This window comes from Gossypium arboreum, chromosome 4 (assembly GCF_025698485.1).
Source record: "Gossypium arboreum isolate Shixiya-1 chromosome 4, ASM2569848v2, whole genome shotgun sequence".
NCBI lineage: Eukaryota > Viridiplantae > Streptophyta > Magnoliopsida > Malvales > Malvaceae > Gossypium > Gossypium arboreum.
In genome coordinates, this window is record NC_069073.1 from 54,947,632 (window position 1) to 54,952,054 (window position 4,423).

A 4,423-nucleotide genomic window follows, 5' to 3' on the forward strand; every position below is an offset into this window, starting at 1 on the left:
CAAGCCCAATTCGACACAAGCATATTGTCTGCCCAAAAATCAATTTTGGGATATTTATTGGAGGTCCCTATAGTTGAAATTAAATAAAAAAAGAGCCCATGAAGTTTTCCCTTGAAACCGTCCAACCCTTACTTGATTCTAGCATGATTTCATGCTTGAATCAAACAACCATCATCCACCCTTTTCCACAACGTGTGGCCGACCAAGTAAAGAAGTAAATGGAGAGACATTTTTCACTATTTGTAGTAAACTCTCCCACCAACCTCAAGTATAAATACCCACTCCCATCTCACATAACTCTCATCCCTTACTCAATCCCTCATATCTCATTTCATATCATTCTTCTATTCTCTCATTTCCTCTCTTCATTCCTGTGCATAGCATCCCATAGTTCGTTCTTTTTTTAGGTAGCAAAACTTTGCTAATATCATCTCTTGGCTGGCCACCTTGAGGACCCATTAGCGAAGGAGCAGTATGAGGATTAGGGGAAAACATCTTTAATCAAAGTTTACGAGGCTACTGATTCAATAGACTTTATTCTTTCTTACTTTGATTTTAATCATGTTTGCAATGTGCTTTGCTATCTTATCATCAACAATGGTAGCTTAAATCTATTTAGCTAGGATTATTGCATTAATTTAATGAAGTTTTTTTAAATCATGTTTATAGTGTTTATGCCTTAGTCGATCATGTTTTCAATTAAACTCAAGTATGCATTTCATTCATACGTGATTGGATGTATTAGAATTAGCTGAGTGATCCTAACCAGACGAAAGCTAATGGACACAATAGATGAAAAGTGCATGCTTAATTTAGATCCTAATCGACTAAATCAAAGGTTCATAATATCTTTAACGAGCTCTATTATCTTGCATAGTTTTTAGGTTTTTGTGATTAAATTGTTTCAAACTTAACCCGTCCCTATTACTTACTTGAATTTGAAGAAACCTTTAGTTTAATATGATCAGTAAAATGCATATTTTACTAAGTAAAAAATTTCGAAAGAGCTTAATTTGGTTTTAAAACTCATGAAAGATCGAGTTGCCATGGAATATTTTCCGAACACTATTAAGCATGAGAAAAATGAATTAAGTTGAATGATGTAATTATCCTAGCCTATTCATGTTATTGATTGTTGAATTTTGTGTTTTTGCTACTAAAATCCTTTCAAACATTTCACTTCAGACTTTGCATTTAGATTAAAATTGCATTAGGGAATCATCTTACATTTGGTAATTATTTTTGCATCACACCACTCAAAAATATTGTGTTTTTATCACCAAATTGTTAACTCTAATTTTATAATTAATTGATTAACATATACAGTCCCTGTGGAGACAATAACGTTTTTACTTATTACTTGATAACGATTGTGCACACTTGCACAAACCTACACGTTACAAGTTTTTGGCGCCATTGCCAGGGAATGTTGCCTTAATCATTTTTTTTGTGAAATTATTCTTTGTAATTTGGTTTTTATTTTATTTTTATTTAACTAATAACTTTACTAATTAATTCTTTATTCTTTTTTTTGTGTTTTATTTTCAGGAGTTTATGAGCGTAAATCAAATTATCAATTTATTATCGGTAGACCCTAAAATTGACCAGACATTTAGACAAAGAAGACGTGAACGATTAGCCCAGAGACAAGCCGAAATGGACCTTGGAAATCAAAATGATGGACAAGGAAATGGAGCCAATCATATGCGCAATCCCATCCTTATTGCTGATGATAGGGATCGTGCCATAAGACAATACGATGTGCCCCTTTTCAATGAGTTAAATCCGAGAATTAGGAGGCCAAATATCGAGGCACCCCAATTTGAATTGAAGCTCATAATGTTTCAAATCTTCAATCCATGAGCTAATTTAGTGGTATGACCACGGAAGATCCACATCTTCACCTTCGATTGTTCATGGAGGTAAGCGATTCTTTTAAGATAGTTGGTGTGACTGAAGACACATTGAGGTTGAAGCTGTTTCCATACTTGTTGCAAGATCAAGCACGAGCATGGCTCAATTCGTTGACACCACATTCAATTTTAACTTGGCAAAAATTAGCAGAGCAGTTTTTGGTCAAGTATTTCCCACCTAGTAAAAACGCTAAGTTGTGAAATGAGATCACCACTTTTCAACAATTGGATGACGAGTCCCAATACAAGGTGTGGGAGAGATTCAAAGAATTAATTCGTAAGTGCACTTATCATATTATTCCACATTGCATCCAGTTGGAGACGTTTTATAATGGTCTCAATGCACACACAAGGTTGGTGGTAGATGCTTCTGTGAATGGACCTCATTTGTCAAAGTATTATAATGAGGCTTACAAAATCATCGAGAGGATAGCCAATAACAATTACCAATGGCTGACAAGTCGGGCAACTTCAAGAAGACGAGTAGTTGGAGTACATGAAGTGGACGCGCTTACATTACTCTTAGCTCATGTATCTTCTATATCTTCTATAACACCCTAAACCCAGTCTAATCGTTATGGCCAAATTTGGAAAGCTATATTGGCCACCGAAATGGGCCAAAAGGAAAATTTTTTGTAATTTCAAATGCATTTTTTTAAACAATTTGTGCAGTTCGTTCAAAACTAAAAAAATCAACTGTTCAATTTTATTTTTAATCAAATTTCTAATCCATTTGCCCATGAAAATAGCCGAAATAATCTTTTAAAATTTTGAAAAAAAATCTTAAATCTAATTGGCTTATCAATTCAAAACAAATGAAGTAAAGTGATTATTTTAATTTTGTAAAATCATGCAAATTTCAGGAATCAAAATAATTAATATCTCAATCGTAAACATTCAATCTTTTATTCAAAACTATTTCAGATTTTCAATCATACTTCTAAACCATTTGTATATTAACTTTAGAAATCAAATGCCTTATTATGGTAAAACTTTTACCATACCCTGTAATATTGGTGAATCTTACTATGGTAAAACTTTGTGTGACTTAGGATCAAGCATCAACTTGATGCCCAAATCTATTTTCAAGCTGTTAGAAATAGGTGAAGCAAGACCCATGACTGTGGCACTCCAATTGGTGGATCAATCTTTAGCATACCCAGAAGGAAACATCGATGATGTTTTGGTAAGAGTAGATAACTTTAATTTTCCTGTTAATTTCACTGTCTTAGATTTTGAAGTAGATAAGGAAGTGTCAATCATCCTGGGATGAACTTTCCTAGCCATAGGAAGAGCATTAATAGAGATGAAAAAAGGGGAACAGACCATGAGAGTTCAAGACAATTACATAATTTTTAATGTTCTTATAGCGATGAAATTTCTTGATTCGACGGAAAAATGTTCAGTGATAGAAGAGTTAGAAACTTTAGTTTCTATGGAATGGGAGAATAATTTTGAAGAAGACCTATTGGAGAACACTTTAAGATCTGAGCCACTGGAAGATGAAAAAGGTAATGAAAATATGGCTTTGATGGAAACTAATCCGAGGAACGTTTTTCAACCAACATAGTTTGAACCATTAAATTTGGAAGTTTGCGAATTTACATAACCAAAGTTGCCAGTTGAGGAACCACCCAAACTTAAACTTAAGGCACTTCCTTCCCATTTGAAATACATTTATTTAGGTAATAGTTCTACTTTGCTTATGATTATTTTAACAGAACTGATAGAACACCAAGAGGAGCAACAGATTGAAGTCTTAAAGAAATTTAAGAGGATAGTCGATTGGACCATAGTTGATATTCGAGGAATAAGCCCTTCCTTTTGTATGCACAACATTATCCTAGAGGAGGGTAAAAGAGCTAGAATTAATGGGAAAAAGAGACTCAACCCTATCATGAAAAAAGTAGTACAAAAGTAAGTAATCAAATGGTTAGATACGGGAATTATCTACCCCATCTCAGATAGTTCATAGGTAAGTTCGGTACAATGTGCATCAAAGAAAGGCAGAATCACAATTGTTAAGAATGAACGTAATGAGTTAGTTCTAACGATAACTGTCACGAGTTGGATAATCTGTATAGATTATAGAAAATCGAACAAAGCTACTTGGAAAGACCATTTCTCGTTGTCTTTTATGATCAGATGTTAGAACTACTTGCAGGTAACGAATTTTATTGTTTCTTAGATGGATATTCGGAATATAACTAAATAGTTGTAGCCCTATAAGATCAACAGAAAATGACTTTTATTTTCCCTTATAGTACGTTTGCTTTTAGGTGAATGCGTTTTGGTTTCTGTAATACACTTGCCACATTTCAACGATGCATGATGGTAATATTTACTGATATGGTAGAAAATTTGGTTGAGACTTTCATGGATGATTTTTCTATTTTTGGTAATACTTATGATGTTTGTTTGAGTAATTTGGCTAAGGTACTGAAAAGATAAGAGGAGAAAAATTTTGTCCTTAACTGGGAGAAATGTCATTTTATGGTTAAGGAGGGAAT

At 33.6% G+C, this 4,423-nt stretch overlaps 1 non-coding gene across 1 annotated transcript; it reads right to left on the reverse strand.

The window, feature by feature from the left end:
- Positions 1-2,105: 2,105 nt before the first annotated feature.
- On the reverse strand, positions 2,106-2,212 carry LOC128292523 (small nucleolar RNA R71). Its single transcript, XR_008282508.1, has one exon. It is a non-coding gene; the product is annotated as a small nucleolar RNA R71 (small nucleolar RNA).
- Between the last annotated feature and the right edge of the window lie 2,211 nt (positions 2,213-4,423).